This window comes from Esox lucius, chromosome 19 (assembly GCF_011004845.1).
Source record: "Esox lucius isolate fEsoLuc1 chromosome 19, fEsoLuc1.pri, whole genome shotgun sequence".
Taxonomy (NCBI): Eukaryota; Metazoa; Chordata; class Actinopteri; order Esociformes; family Esocidae; genus Esox; species Esox lucius.
In genome coordinates, this window is record NC_047587.1 from 35,737,107 (window position 1) to 35,755,421 (window position 18,315).

Here is an 18,315-nt window from a genome sequence, read left to right on the forward strand (position 1 = left end):
GCAAAACATTGACAGTGAAAGTGAATGATTTCTCTGATAAGATCTATTTTAGTCTATATATATATATTAAATTAATAATAATGTTATTTTCATCCTACATTATTTAGGGTTTGTTTTATATTATAATGTTTCCACCCAACACTGGTTTCCTTATTGGGAGTCATTGTGAGTCGTCACTGACAGCCAAACATCCCTTTACTGTAGCCTACCTGCCAATCCTGAAATGCATTTCACCTGAGCTGGTATGTAAATACTTCCTGGTCAAGTGTTGCTGCTCACTGACAGTGACTTCCAGATAGTGGTGAGAGAATCAATGGATGCATTAATTAACTTTGGGAAGCCTTGTTGATGACAATGATGTAATTCATTTTCCTCTGTTACTTCATAAAATGAGCCTGAATTCAAATGAAAAAATGTGTACTGTTGTTTTTTATAAAACAAACCTCATTAACATTTAAAGAATGAATTTAGGAGGTATTTCATCTTTACATGAGTCAAGTCTTGAAATCAGACCTCCACCCAGCCTCAAACACCAGCACCAACTCTGGATATATCAAGACCCAAATGCAAATACTACATCCATCCACCAACTGCAAGCCCAGAGTCCTTCAATTCCCCATCACAAGAACACAGTGACCAAGTCCAGTGACTACAACAATAGCCCCAAATCTCAAGCAGGGAAGACCCAGTAAACTGAAGTTCCATTCAAATATTAAATACAAATAACCATGTCTACCTCATTAAATTTGATCATAGGTTTTTTCCCTTGGTTGCTCAGTTGGTAAGACATGGAACTAGGTTTGTAGGTTTGATTCCCATGGAGGCTAATATGAAAATGTTTGTACTGAATATTGTTACTTTGGTTTAGACACTGTGTTTCCCAATCAAATTGGGAGGGGAACTCCAGCAACATCCAGGCCGTGGAGGAGTGTTTCAGGAAGTCCAATGAGGTCTGGTCTGCTGCCCATATCCGCCTGCAGGAGGCAGTGCGGCGAAAGAAAGTGCAGGCAGACTGGCGGCCCCGGAGTACCGCCTGAGGGACAAGGTGTGGTTGTCCATGATGGACCTTCCTCTCAGTATGCCCTGCTTAGGCCTTGGTATGTGGAGCCATTCAGGGTCCTCCAGAAGGGAAATAACATGTCTAATATGCAGGGTTGGGTAGATTACTTTTTAAATGTTATCTGTTACAGTTACAAGTTACCTATCCACATTTGTAATCAGTAATGTAACTGTTTGCATACTCAAACTCAGTAATCTGATTACTGTTAGATTACTTTTATATTAAGAGGCATTAGAAAACAAATGGGAATAGCCTATAACCAATTGAACACATTTTGCGGGATCAATCAATGTTAGAGTTTAAGCTGTCCAAAAACAGAATGTGCATTTTACGTTATGAGTTGTGTACAGAGCCTTTGGAAAGGGTTTCCAAACCATTGCTCTCTTCTTCAATATGATTGGGCTACATCTCTACATTACATGCTAAATGTCTGTCAGATATTCATTCCAATTAATCCAATAACCCTTGATCTTCCAGAATCTGACTTTTTATCTGAACATAACCCAAAATCTAAGGATCTGTTAGCCTATTCTGTTATGTGTTTTATTCATGTTTTTAATTGCTTCCAAACATTGTTGAAAAATAAATAGCTATTTCTCAAAAAGGGTATTGACATTGTCGTCGCCTATATAAAAATCTAAATATCCGTAGATTTTAGCGTGTGCACTAAATATGCAGTAGTCTGATGTTTTGCTCCACAACCACCAACATTGTTAAAATGTTGCAGAAGCCCCAGGCATGCGAATGCAAGTTTGCAATCGTGAACACCAGCACACAGGAAAACAGCGTTAGAGCGTGGGAATTAAATTGCAAAGGATGGCGCTGTTTCTCACTTTTCACATTTGAATTATGTTAACCACAAAGCAGGGCGAGACTTTGAAAATTAAATGTAAAATGGATTTTCATTACATTTTTATTTTGACAGCGAATGTGCATACCAGTACATGAAAAATCACATGATTGCATTTACATTTTCATATTGACTGAAATAATTCAGGCAAAAGTGGAAAATAAAAATGCAATGTGGGATTGCAACAACATCTGAATTAAGTTAACTATATACTTCCATAAAGGTGGACGCAAGAAAGTGATCTGCTGCACTCGTAACCAGTGTCCAAACTACAGGAGGGGGGCAAAGTGTGACAGATATTTCTCCCATTGACTAGCAAATCGCTGTCATCATTGGGGAGATCTGAGTGGAAAAATCCTAGATGGGGACACGGACATGTTGCTGTGATAAGTGATCATTTGCCATTTGACTAATCATTACTTTTCAGTTTCACATTCAATAAACATATTAATACAGACATAACCTGAAAGGGAACTGGTCAAGCCCAGTTCAAGTCATGGGTCTAGGACTCAGTTGTTATTTTCGCTGCAGAACAAGTAGCTCCAAACTCTGCAATTTGGCAGCGTTTCCGTATGGTTTCGAGTGAGGAATGTGCTGGATCGTGACGGTAGAGCCGAGGCTTTCTTGCAAATGCAAGGCCTGTTAATATGTCAAGTCAAACCTATTGGTTTTAAGTTTGGACAAATCCACCACCTGGTGGACAGGTTGATTGATGCTTGTTATCTTACATGCCACTGAGAAGAATTGCACAGAAACGCAGAGCCAAATAAGTAAATATATTAATGGTTCTGAATGTCAAACATACATTATGTGAGGTCTACATGATGAAACATTCCTTATGAATGTACTGAATAATGATGGAAATCCCTAGAGATCAAATCAGTCAGAAAAATCACATTGTAAAGATAAACAGGGCAGAATTAAGAATCAGATACATTGACTATCAACATGTCCTTTATCTGAGACCCCTACTACAGTTTACAGCTCAGCAGTACCTCTACATTTACAGACTAAACCCAGGATAGAGGGGAACCATTACTTTACTGTATATAGTTGAAGTTCCACTGTCTGAATATTGTACTGTGTAACATCTGTTACTATCTGAACACCAACTATAGTTTACACAGTTCAACAGTGTCATTATAAATATAAAAACCAATCCCAGGATAGAGGGGCTGAGTGAATGTGGTCTGGACTCTGTGGAGGAGGGTCATTGTGTCAGAGACGCTGTAGAAGGACAGAGTACCTGCCTTGTAATCTAGGTAGACTCCTATTCTGGAGGACTGAGGGCCTGATACTTTAGTCTTAACATTATTGTGTCTGAAACAGTAATCACCATTATAACACTTTAACTCCAGGACTTGTTATTGAATCCAAATCTATCATCTGTCCTGCTGATGTCTTTATATGAGACTGATATATAAACCTGGTACCCACTGTACTCCATCTCCCAGTAACAGCACCCAGTCAGACCCTCTCTACACAAAAGCATGTACCAGTTAGTAAATCTGTCTGGATGGTCAGGATATGGTTGGAAATGGAATGTAACAGTAAACCTTCTGTTTCCTTTAGACAGAGAGAGTTGTCTATGTACTGTGTTGGGGCCAGTGTGAGCTGACAGGAATCTGGGAGAAGAGCAGAGTCCAATGAAGGAAGTTAGAAAGCTGAGTTAAGTCAGATACTGTTTCTAGTGTGTCTTTGATTAGATCAGAGATCAAATCAGAGCAGGAGTCAGATCAAATCCAATACTGGGAAGCTATCTACTATTTAAATGTATTTACAATACAGATTGTTTTGATTGTTTTAAGATTCTCATTCTTGATTAAAACACTCACATTGTAAAAACTCTTCTCTGGTCCTGGGCTCTGGAGGCAGTAAAACATCCACTATATTCACTACAGAAATACAAACACATTCACAGAGAGGGAATGTTATCATCAAGCCATATTAAAAATGAATATGACTAGTAAAGAACATTCAGTGGTCTAAAGCAGAGGTCCATAACCTTTCCTTAATCCTGCAGGTTCTTTGGTTTCTCTCATCGATTATTGAACCCACCTGGTTTCGCACATCTAAATAAATCCCAGATTAGAGATTAAAGTGGAATTGGCTTCAAAGTCCAGAATACAGTTTGAGGTCTATTAACACACCTGTAGTGGAGATCTTGGTCCATTCTCCTTTAAGGAAGTCTTCTAGTTTCTCTCAGTTCAGATAGTCTTACTCACATATCCAAAGTACTGAACAGGACGTACAGTGATGTCCGTAAGTCTGAAGATACACTGGTACAGGAGAGAGACTGATAACTCTGGGGGGAGACATGAATATGCAGAGCCTTAATGATTTACCTTATTGATTTAGCTAAAGGAAATTCTAAATATATACAGCATACTGAAAATATAATTATCTTAATGCAAGACATATTGTACACTAACACAGATAGAACACAGACAACAGAAGAGCTCACAATGACTGTTTCATAGTAAGTTTTATATCACCTGTATCAAGTCAGTATAGTTACCTGGAGGAACTGGATGTGATCTTCTGTGTGTGAGATCTGCTCCAGCTCAGTGCTTCTCCTCCTCAGCTCAGCAATTTCCTGCTTCAGTTTCTCCAGGTGTCCTTCAGCTTCACTCACTTGAGTCTTCTCTTGGGCTCTGATCAACTCCTTCACCTCAGATAGTTTTTTTTGGGAACGGATCAGCTCAGTAAAGACCTTCTCACTGTCCTCCACTGCTGTCTGTGCAGAGAGCTGAGAGAGATATATTTTTAGATGTTTGCTGTCCTTCTTAAATGAGACAACTTCATCACTCTAAGAATTCCCCATCCCTCCCCCACCCTCTAGACACAATCATGGTTCACTGAAGAAAAACACATTACAGTACAAAACCACATCAACACACATTCATCACATAGTCTTCACACCTGTGTTACCAAACACCTTTACAAAATCACATGCAGACAAACATATACAGACACACACCACCATACAAACATATACAACCAGAGACCACCATACAAACATATACAGACACACACCACCATACAAACACATTACAGTACAACACCACATCAACACATTCTTCACACCACACAAAGCTGTGTTAACAAACAACTTTACAAAATTACATGTTGCTGCAGACAAACATATACAGCCAGAGACCACCATACAAACATATACAGACACACACCACCATACAAACATATACACTGGGGAGAACAAGTATTTATGAATACATTTGATTGATTGATTGATAGATAGATAGAGATAACTTGCAAAATGGCTGATTACTTTACAGTACAGTGAGAAGTATTTGATACACCCCCAATTTTGCAGGTTTTCCTACTTACAACGCATGTAGAGGTCTGTGATTTTCATCATAGGTACAGATCAACTGTGAGAGACGGAATCTAAAACAAAAATCCAGAAAATCACATTGTATGATTTTTAAGTAATTAATTTGCATTTTATTGCATGACATAAGTATTTGATACATCAGAAAAGCAGAACTTCATATTAAGTACAGAAACCTTTGTTTGCAATTAAAGATCATACGTTTCCTGTAGTTCTTGACCAGGTTTGCACACAGTGCAGTAGGGATTTTGGCCCACTCCTCCATTCAGACCTTCTCCAGATCCTTCAGGTTTTGGGGCTGTCGCTGGGCAATATGGGCTTTCAGCTCCCTCCAAAGATTTTCTATTAGATTCAGGTCTGGAGACTGGCTAGGCCACTCCAGGACCTAGAGATGCTTCTTACAGAGCCACTCCTTAGTTGCCCTGGCTGTGTGTTTCTGGTCGTTGTCATGCTGGAAGACCCAGCCACGACCCATCTTCAATGCTCTTACTGAGGGAAGGAGGTTGGTGGCCAAGATCTCACAATACATGGCCCCATCCATCCTCCCATCAATACGGTGCAGTCGTCCTGTCCCCTTTGCAGAAAAGCATCCCCAAAGAATGATGTTTCCACCTCCATGCTTCACGGTTGGGATGGTGTTCTTGGGGTTGCACTCATCCTTCTTCTTCCTCCAAACACGGCGAGTGGTTTAGACCAAAAAGCTCTATTTTGGTCTCATCAGACCACATTTTAATCCATGACAGCGTAGTGTGTTACTAATGGTTTTCTTTGAGACTGTGGTCCCAGCTCTCTTCAGGTCATTCACCAGGTCCTGCCGTGTAGTTCTGGGCTGATCCCTCACCTTCGTTATGATCATAGATGCCCCACGAGGAGAGATCCTGCATGGAGCCCCAGACTGAGGGAGATTGACCGCCTTCTCACCAGGCTGCTTGCCTATTGTCCTGTAGCCCATCCCAGCCTTGTGCAGGTCTACAATTTTATCCCTGATGTCCTTACACAGCTCTCTGGTCTTGGTCATTCTGGAGAGGTTGGAGTCTGTTTGATTGAGTGTGTGGACAGGTGTCTTTTATACAGGTAATGAGTTCAAACAGGTGCAGTTAATACAGGCAATGAGTGGAGAACAGGAGGGCTTCTTAAAGAAAAACTAACAGGACTGTGAGAGAAGGAATTCTTACTGGTTGGTAGGTGATCAAATACTTATGTCATGCAATAAAATGCAAACAAATTCAAAAATTACAGACCGCTACATGCATTGTAAATAAGAAAACCTGCAAAATCTGCAGTGTATAGTGAGGTTGGAGGTGAGTCTCACAGTAAGAAGCCAGACAAGCCAAACAAGACATGAGGGCTTTCTGCTTTCTAGCCCCAGTACAGAAATCACAAACCACATCTCCAGGTCCAGTAGAGCACAGAGCAGGAGAAGCAGTCTGGAGTCCTGTCTTCAGGTTCTCCACCACCTCAGCAAACATGTTATTTATCTTCAGAATTGGACTTGGAGTGAAGGTCTGTCTGCACTGGGGACAGCTATAGACCCCTTTCAGATTATCCTGATCCCAGCAGCCCTCAATACAACTCCTACAGTAACTGTGTCCACATGCAGTTGTGACTGGCTCCTTCAGTAGATCCAGACAGACAGAACAACACAACTGGGTCTGATCCAGCAGAACTCCTTGCTGAGCCATTTGGACTGTTGTGGTTCACCCTTACACAGATGGATACAACTAAGATTTAGATAACTTAGAAGCATGTTTGTGGGAGGAAACTTCCTGGTTTTGTCAGGGGTGGGGTTACAGAAAGTGGTTGAACTGGACTTTGACTTGTTTTGAACATGATTCCAAGTAGTAAAGAGAGTATACAAATACATTGCAAGAATCAAAGATAGAAGTACTCTGGAGATTTGAGGTTGTAAGAGCAAGAATGCATGTAAAAAGACAGAGGAAAAAGCAAAAAGAGAGTGATTCTGAAATTATCTCTCTGTTTTAACCCAAAATGAGTTTCTGGAGGGGACGTTTCATGATTTAAAGAGACTTTCACGACCAATTAGCCCACTAAGATACCAATTAGCCCACTAATCTATGCCTTACTTGGCAGCACCTGGCACTGACTGGTGAATCATCTGTCAAGTATAAACAAATAATACATCACAAGTTGGGACACAGAGTGACATATGTGTAAATAGGAGAGCAGCAACAAATAGTATTCAAATCACCTTACATAACACCTATGTTTCAGCTGTCCTGACTGTAAGAGTTAATCATGGCTACATTTCCAATCTGTCACATTTCCTTACTGTTACAACATCCTACTCCTTCTGAGATTTAATTTGCCACATTTATTTCCATATTTCAATACATACTTTTTTCATGTAACTATCCTTTTGTAAATAAGAATGTGTTCTCAGTCCACTTACCCTTTATAACACACTCACTACCTCTACCCCTCTCCCTTTATAACACACTCACTACCTCTACCCCTCTCCCTTTATAACACACACTCACTACCTCTACCCCTCTCCCTTTAACACACACTCACTACTTCTACCCCTCTCCCTTTATAACACACTCACTACCTCTACCACTCTCCCTTTATAACACACTCACTACCTCTACCCCTCTCCCTTTATAACACACACACACTACCTCTACCCCTCTCCCTTTATAACACACTCACTACCTCTACCCCTCTCCTTTTATAACACACAATCACTACCTCTACCCCTCTCCCTTTATAACACACAATCACTACCTCTACCCCTCTCCCTTTAAAACACACTCACTACCTCTACCCCTCTCCCTTTATAACATACTCACTACCTCTACCCCTCTCCCTTTATAACACACTCACTACCTCTACCCCTCTCCCTTTATAACACACACTCACTACCTCTACCCCTCTCCCTTTATAACACACTCACTACCTCTACCCCTCTCCCTTTATAACACACACTCACTACCTCTACCCCTCTCCCTTTATAACACACTCACTACCTCTACCCCTCTCCCTTTATAACATACTCACTACCTCTACCCCTCTCCCTTTATAACACACTCACTACCTCTACCCCTCTCCCTTTATAACACACTCACTACCTATGGCAGGTGAAAAGGGACTTTATTAAGCTATTGAAACGACCTAATGTGCATACCACCGCGTATGCGACCGTGTATACGTCTATACGCGTATGCGACCGGGTATACGTGTATACGTGTATGCACCCATGTATACGCGTTTCTATACCCGTATACACGACGCTTCAGTATACGCGCTCAGACAACTGCTTCAGTCGACTGACAAAAACGACTGAACGCACGTGTGTACGCGTGTAGATTTTATCCTGTACAGTAGAGGGCGCAGAAACCCGGGGATCACTAGTCTGTACGAACAGGAAGTTGTTAAACTTCGACGAAGAGAAGAGGAACGGGTTAGTTTTTCGGCTAAATACAGGTGTGTTAAGATATTATTTTCATCTAGCTAAAACCACCAGGCATGTGGAGATGCTTGGTTATGCAATACAGCTAGTTACCAGTGAGTTTTGTTGCCTCGGTTTGCGAGCTACATTGTAATAATTGTTTTCACTCTCGAACATTTCATCAATGTAAACTGTGTCGGCCATTGGCTTTAGCCTATACGTCCTCCCTTCCAAATCGAAGTTCATGTCCATTGCTCAATCAAACCATTGTAGCCCTATAACTGCAACATCTTTTTTAGGCTTATAATTTTTATTTGACCATGTTTATTACTGTCTTAGCTATGCTGCTTTCTCTGTATGAGTTTTAATAAGCGAAACTGGGTGGCTAGTTAAAACCACGGACAACGAATTCAAATCGCAGACATTAACATGTTTTTCATTAGTATATTTACAATTTTGCATCTGTCCTACAGTTTTCCCATGAAGAATCTATTTTATTGGACCCTTTTCTGTAAACAGGACTTCTTTCTCTTATATTTTTCTTCACAGAAAACTGATAGGCTTACCTATAATGTGTAGCCTATATAATTTATTTTTCAGTATTGTAGATATCATTTAAATGTGCATTGTAAATATGGAAATAATTGCTTTAACGACATCTGGTAATTATTCAATAAATGTACTATATACATATTCAAATGTTTCAGTTTTGTCTTTAGAATTTTCATGGAATTCCTAACATGTGAATTGCAGTTTTACATTGTGATTACACAATGCAGATCGGGAGTGTCATATTTCTCTAGAGAGTAGTATAAAGACAATGTACTCCCTACCTTATTTTCATTTTTCTTATTTTGGCCATTTTCAGTTATAAAAACAATAGCTTTATTTAAATAATAACAGCCAGCCATGTACGGGTAGTTTTATAACACCCGCCATATAATAAGGTTGTTAGGTACTAAAAAAGGTACTAAAAAAACATTATATTAAGAAATTGTATTTCAACAGAGTATTACATAGCACATTTTATTTCAGTTATACTGTGCTTAGTAGGTACGCTGACTTCAAATTACATTTTCCCATTCGTAACCAAAGTGAATGCATATTTAACCGTTAAAAGTAAAGGCAATATAAAAGCATAGGGAGGGTGTTTATAGTTGGATTATTTTTTGTGGAGTCGTGACTATTCTATCACAAATGTAGGCTATAATTTGGAACAGAGACCACTGCAAGCCTAATGTTTGACAGTATTCTATCGTGCTAGTCTACTAAATCGATTTAATATAGGCCTAGTTGTAAACACAATTAAACAACGTGACATTCGTTAAAGAACGTAATAAAAACAAAGCTAATAGCTTGCTAAGACTATTTAAATATGGGCCTAGTTGTAATATTCCTTTAGTTTGTCGTTGTGTGTCATGGTAATGCAACGAACTTATTTACCAGCACTTTCATACTGACAAGACAAAAGTTGGAGCCGCCAATTATTTTAAGCGTACAAGTTTGTAGACATTTTATAAAGCCGTTACCATCACAATTCGATAGGCTACCTTAATTATTGTTTATCAGGGAATGAAAGCATGACAACATACTATTTGATTTTAAACGACCACGAATACTGTTTTACATTGTATGTATAGGTACAGCCTACTTCGTAGCCGGTTTGCTATGACAAATAAATTAACATGAAATCATGTTTTTATGTAGCTGATATCACATGCCCCGCTCCACCAAATTCAGCAACATATTTTACAGTCAGAATATATCTAAATTAATAGAACGGAAAACTATGTATCTACCAAATGGCTTTTGGATCCACAGTTCTAGCAAAAGGTCTTATTTGAAACGCCGACAATTTAATCAATTCTGAGCGATTTTTGACAAAGAGTAGACTCATGTTCTTATTTACCAGACACCACTTCCATACCGTAATAATTCCCCGTTTATAAGCTGCACCGTGTATAAACCGCACCATTAATTGTATATCTTTGTATACAAACCCCAGTATTAACTGCATCTATAGCCTACATAAACCGCATTTGCCTGTAGAATTATGGCTAATACTTAATTCAGGGGTGTCATTTCAGCAAAAGCGGAGGCATGGCAATGTGACATGACATCTAGGACAGAGAGTGGAGGTCTAATAATCATTAGTCATTTGTTTAAACTTAACAGAAAATAAAGAAATGCATTGACTTACATGCCAACCTATTGTAGGTGTTCAAGACCTGCGTGAAGTTAGTCCCCAACCCAAAATAGGCTCAATCGTTTGTGCTGGTTTGTGCTGTTAACATTTTCGTTTGTGCTGCTTTCATTTTTTAGAATATTTAAGAATACTTTTTAGATCAAATTCACTCAAAATAGGCTAAATTGTTTGTGCTCCGTTAGTGCTGATAAAGGTTTGTTTTTGCGACTGCCTTTCTTAACGATAATGACAGATATTGTGGAAAGGGAGTAAAGCCAGTGCGCTATCCCAACCTGGCTATCCATAGAAATCTAGCTTATCAAAAACTGTAGCAGCACAAACAAAAGCAGCTGAACAAAATGCCTGAATGAGTGCATATTATGGTTGTAATAATATACGCATAATATGACCATACAGTAAAAAACTTTCAATTTCAATAAGTGCTCCCCAAAGTCCAAGTTGACTCTCAAAAAGATCGATCCTTTCTATGGAGCACCCGCGGTCACACAGTTCACAGGTCCCAAAGCAGTAGTTTCATCTCTTGTTCATGCTCGTTAATTGCAAACTAGCCACCACTGATTTTTCTTTCCGCCTCTATTCATTTTGATAAGTTTAGCTATGTAGAACGTAACGTGGTCACAAACACACACATGCAAACACTCCAAACGTGCAACATGAATAGGCTATATACATTATATCATCATATTGCATGCACATGTGAGAAAACGATGAGCATGAGGAAACGATGAGCCCATCCATTTTTGCAAATCAATTTGAAGGCAAAACAAGTTAAACATTTTTTTTTTTTTTTTATAAAAAACAGATTCAAAGTATGGCAGCTGCCCTACCTTGCCAAACCCAGTTGATGCCTGGGCATGCACTGTACATTAATGTTAAACATCTGTCATAGGGGCTACCAAGATTAATTTGTTGAAGAATAAAATACGTTTTTGAAAACACTAACGCCAATTGTAACATATTTGCTACATTAATCTCTGAGACCACTACGTCCAAGCAATCATCTGTGAAAATGTTCGCTGGTGGAAAAATGTAAGCCATGTATTTACTGCTGTGATTGAAAATGTTTGCCAAATCTGCGTATAAGCCACCGTTTATAAACGGCGGTATTTGGCAAATCTCTGTCCTACCATAAGAAACACACATATTACAAAATATTTTAAAACATTAAATAATAAAATAAGATTTTCTTAATAAATAGTGATCGATTGTATTCATTGTCGCTAATTGGCTAGCCAGGTAATATTCATTATATATAATGTACTTTACTTTTCCTGTTACATTTTTATTCTATGCATAATTGCAGGCTATATAAGAGGCTTGCCAATTAATTGTACAACAAAGGAGATTCTCAATGACTATATCATGAAAACAGTACCTATATAGCCGTGTTTGTTTAGGAAGAAGGGTTGACACATCTCTCCCTATGTAGCATATCTAGGCTCTGATTTTTTATCGTATCGCCCACTCATCCATTGAAGTCAGTCATTCATTTCGGGGTGATTAGCGCCTGCCTGGGTACCAACTACAACTTACAGAATACAGTATAACAACAAACAGCAGGTTAAATAGTTTTCAGTTTTTTAATTTAGAATTCTGACAAAGGACGAATGTAGCCTAATATACACATATGTATGACAAGTTATGGAAGGAGGAGGGTTTAGCTTTCAAAATTGCTTTTTTTTTATTACAAACTCAAACGCGAATTGGCTTAAACCAGGGGTGTCCAAACAATTCCAAGGAGTGCTGAGTGTCTGCTGGTTTTCGCTCTCACCTTGTACTAGATAGTTAGGTTACTAATTGGTTAAAGTTTCTACCCTCATCTGGTTGTTTAGGTGAACTGGGAACCAATTTATAGGAAAAACCAAAAACCAGCGGACACTCGGCCCTCCGTGGAACTGTTTGGACACCCCTGGCTTAGGCATTTGACGGATCTAGTGCTAATGAACCCCAGACAGTCAGATGCTTATTTGTATTTCCTGTTCATGCGAAAAGATTCTTGAAAGACCAGTGCTCTCTACCGGATAAGTCAATAAATACATACATGTATACACGTGCGTTCAGTCGTTTATGTCAGTCGACTGAGGCAGTCGTCTGAGCGCGTATACTGACGCTACGCGTATAGGTGACTGAACAGTGCGACTATGTTGGACGACTGAACGTGTATACCACCGCGTATGCGACCGTGTATACGTGTATACGCGTATACACTACATACACGTATACATAGACGTATACATGTATACACGGTTGTATACGCGTATAGACGTATACGCGGTCGCATACGCGGTGGTATACACGTTCAGTCGTCCAACACAGTCGCATTGTTCAGTCACCTATACGCGTAGCGTCAGTATACGCGCTCAGACGACTGCTTCAGTCGACTGACATAAACGACTGAACGCACGTGTATACATGTATGTATTTATTCACTAATCCTGGCGAGGGCGCTGGTCTCTCGTGGATTTTTATTCTAAAGAAGGCTGAACCGTATACCGGAAGGTGCTTTTTGCAAGTTTAGTGCGTGTTTATACAGTATTTTATTCAGTGTAGCCAACAGTTAAGGAAAATCTGTGTTTTAAATCATTGAAATCGAATTAGTTTTTTTCTGTTTTAATATACTTCAAGTGAACAACCCTGTATTGACAAGGGCAGAAAAATATATGCATGTGATGCCTGATATCTTGTCAAAAATCGCTCAGCGATTCGCTTGCTACAAGAACTCTAGATCAAATAGCCACTTGATGGCTAAAAGTAGTTTCCCGTTCTATTCAGACAAATTCGGACAGTAAAATATGTTGCTGAATTTGTTCGAGCAGGATATTTGATAGAAGCTAAACTAAAACATGATTTTATTTGAAGGAAATATATTTTAAACGTTTGTTATATAGGCTAGCATATATTTCTTATTTCGTTTATTGTTGAACATTTTTTTTCACCATACCAGAGTCAATGCATATTTAACAGTTAGAATTGAATGGAAAATGAAAGAATAGGGAGGGTGTTAATAGTTACCAAATGGTTATGGAATTACTATTTGTGGAGCCGTGATTATTCTAGCACAAAGTTAGGCTAGATTTTGAAACCCAGACCTAAGCAATTCTGAGTAATGTTTGACAGAGTATCCTATGTACTGTTAATCTATTAAATCGATTTGAGATAGCTCGACATTCGTTTAGGAATGGCATAAAACATAGCCTAGCTAATAGCTTGGTAAGAATATTTATTTAAATATATTTATATATACTAGGTTTGTTGCAAAGTTTTGCAGCAAGGTAATGCAACAAACCTATTTATTTACCAGCACACATTTTACAGTACAAATATTGCTTATAGGCTATTTCACAAAACGGTTTTATAGTTTATTGTGGCCAGAAACCTATACTGACATGAAGGATGACTGAAGCCGCGATTCATTTTGACAGTAGACCTATATCAGCACAATTTTGAGACTTATTTAATACAGCCAGTCACAATCCCCAATAAATAAATGACATTTCTTTAGCCAGGCCATGAAAAAATTACAACTTGCTATATATCTGATTTTACACGAACAACATACTTTGCATTTTATGTATTAGCGCTTCTTGCCAAGTTTGTGCTATGGCAAATTTATGATGTTTTTTTCAGTACCTTCTTAAACGTAGTAGCCTATACATGAGTAATTAGATTGACACGGGTGTTGGTAAGACTATATGGTCATAGCTGAATAGAATTCTACTGTTGGTATTTAAATAAAGTTATTGATTTAATGAAACTGAAAATGGTCAGAATAAAAAAAAAAAAAATGTTGAGAGTACAAAATTATTTGTACTACTCTCTAGGGAAATATGATACTCCCGATCTGTACTGTGTAATCACAATGTAAAACTGCAATGCACATGTTAGTGATTCCATGAAAAGACTCAAAAGACAAGAGAGAAGTAAAATATTTGAACATGTATGTAGTACATTTATTGAATAATAATCAGAAGTCGTTAAAGCATTTATTTACATAATGAATATTACCTGGCAAGCCAATTAGCTCAATGAATACAATCGATCGCTATTTGTAAAGAAAATCTTATTTTATTAATGAATGTTTTAAAATATATTTTGTAATATGTGTGTTTCTTATGGTAGGACTGAGATTTGCCAAATACCGCCGTTTATAAACTGAGGCTTATACACAGATTTTGCATTTTCAATCACAGCAGTAAATACATGGCTTACCCTACACTTTTGAAACACTTTCCACCGGGGAACATTTTCAGAGATGATTGCTTGTACGTAGAGGTCTCAGAAACTCATGTAGCAAATATGATACAATTGGGGTTACAGGGTTTTCAAAAACATATTTTATTCTTCCACAAATTAATCTTGGTAGCCTCTATGATAGATCTTTTAATATTGATGTACAATACATCCGTCAATTGGGTATGGCAAGGTAGTGCAGCTGCCATACTTTGAATCTGTTTTTTTTCTAAAATAAAAATGAGAAACGAATATAACTTCTATTGCCTTTAAATTGATTGCAAATATTGATGGGCTCATCGTTTCCTCATACTCATCGTTTTCTCACATGTGCATGCAGTACGATTATTTAATGTACATAGCTTATCAGTATTGCACGTTTGGAGTGTTTGAATGTGTGTGTTTGTGACCACGTTACTTTCTACATAGCTAAACATATCAAAATTAGAGGTGAGAAGAAAAACCAGTGGTAGATAGTTTGCAATTAACGAGCATCGAACAAGAGATTAAACGACTGCTTTGGGACCGGTGAACAGTGTGATCGCTGGTGCTCCATAGAAAGGATAGATATTTTTGAGAGTCAACTTGGACTTTAGGGAACTCTTATTTAAAAAAAAAAAAAAATTCTTACTGTATGGTATATATTATTACATGCATAATATGCACTCATTCTAGCCTATTTATCTTTGAACAAGAAAATAGACCGCTGATTCAAAAAAACTCGTCAGTGAAAATGAGTGTCAGTGAGTTAACTTGTTCTTTCCTCCATGTTTGTCGACATGTAATTGTGTAATTGGTTATGGAAGCATTTTGCCCAGCTGCTTCTGTTTGTGCTGCAACAGTTTTTGGTATATAACCTACATTTATACTGGATAGCGCACTTGCTTTACTCACTTTCCACAATAGCTCTGTCATTATCGGTAAAAAAAACCAAACATTTATCGGCACAAACAGAGCACAAATTATTTAGACTATTTTAAGTGAATTTGACCTATAAAGTAATCTTAAATATTCTTTAAAAAAAAAGAAAATTCTGAAGACACGGCAAAACTGAAATATTAAAATATGTATAGAGTACATTTATTGAATAATAAGCAGTAGTCGTTAAAGCATTTATTTCCATATTTAGAATGTACATTTAAATTATATCTACAATACTGAAAAAGAAAGTATATAGGCTACAAATTACAAGGCAGGCCGGTCAGTTTTCTGTAAAAAAAAAATGTAAGAGAAATAAGTCCCGTTTACAGACATGGGTGAAATAAAATAGATTCTTCATGGGAAACCTGTAAGAGAGATGCAAAATCGTAAATATACTAATAAAAAACATGTTAATGTTTGCGATTTCAACTCGTTGTCTGTGGTTTTAACTAGCCACCCAGTATCGCTTGTGTTAAAACTCATACAGAGAAAACAGCATAGACATAGCTGAGACAATAAAAAAAAAAGGTCAACTAAAAATGTAGCCTAAAAAAGATGTTGCGGTTATATAGACGGTCGCATACGCGGTGGTATGCACATGTCGTTTCAATAGCTTAATAAAGTCCCTTTTCACCTGCCATACACTACCTCTACCCCTCTCCCTTTATAACACACACACACTACCTCTACCCCTCTCCCTTTATAACACACACTCACTACCTCTACCCCTCTCCCTTTATAACACACACTCACTACCTCTACCCCTCTCCCTTTATAAAACACACTCACTACCTCTACCCCGCTCCCTTTATAACACACTCACTACCTCTACCCCTCTCCCTTTATGACACACTTACTACCTCGACCCCTCTACCTTTATAACACACTCACTACCTCTACCCCTCTCCCTTTATAACACACTCACTACCTCTACCCCGCTCCCTTTATAACACACACTCACTACCTCTACCCCTCTCCATTTATAACACACACTCACTACCTCTACCCCTCTCCCTTTATAACACACACACACTACCTCTACCCCTCTCCCTTTATAACACATACTCACTACCTCTACCCCTCTCCCTTTATAACACACTCACTACCTCTACCCCTCTCCCTTTATAACACACTCACTACCTCTACCCCTCTCCCTTTATAACACACACTCACTACCTCTACCCCTCTCCCTTTATAACACACTCACTACCTCTACCCCTCTCCCTTTATAACACACACTCACTACCTCTACCCCTCTCCCTTTATATCACACACTCACTACCTCTACCCCACTCCCTTTATAACACACACTCACTACCTCTACCCCTCTCCCTTTATAACACACTCACTACCTCTACCCCTCTCCCTTTATAACACACACACACTACCTCTACCCCTCTCCCTTTATAACACACACTCACTACCTCTACCCCTCTCCCTTTATAACACACTCACTAACTCTACCCCTCTCCCTTTATAACACACTCACTACCTCTACCCCTCTCCCTTTATAACACACTCACTACCTCTACACCTCTCCCTTTATAACACACTCACTACCTCTACCCCTCTCCCTTTATAACACACTCACTAACTCTACCCCTCTCCCTTTATAACACACTCACTACATCTACCCCTCTCCCTTTATAACACACTCACTACCTCTACCCCTCTCCTTTTATAACACACTCACTACCTCTACCCCTCTCCCTTTATAACACACTCACTACCTCTACCCCTCTCCCTTTATAACACACTCACTACCTCTAACCCTCTCCCTTTATAACACACTCACTACCTCTACCTGTTTGTCATTATAACACACTCACTACCTCTACCCCTCTCCCTTTATAACACACACTCACTACCTCTACCCCTCTCCCTTTATAACACACTCACTACCTCTACCCCTCTCCCTTTATAACACACTCACTACCTCTACCCCTCTCCCTTTATAACACACACTCACTACCTCTACCCCTCTCCCTTTATAACACACTCACTACCTCTACCCCTCTCCCTTTATAACACACTCACTACCTCTACCCCTCTCCCTTTATAACACACACTCACTACCTCTACCCCTCTCCCTTTATTACACACACTCACTACCTCTACCCCTCTCCCTTTATAACACACACTCACTACCTCTACCCCTCTCCCTTTATAACACACACTCACTACCTCTACCCCTCTCCCTTTATAACACACTCACTAACTCTACCCCTCTCCCTTTATAACACACTAACTACCTCTACCCCTCTCCCTTTATAACACACTCACTACC

At 38.9% G+C, this 18,315-nt stretch overlaps 1 pseudogene; it reads right to left on the bottom strand.

Annotated features, from left to right (window-relative positions):
• Window positions 1-884: 884 nt before the first annotated feature.
• On the bottom strand, window positions 885-6,731 carry LOC117593366 (annotated as a pseudogene).
• Between the last annotated feature and the right edge of the window lie 11,584 nt (window positions 6,732-18,315).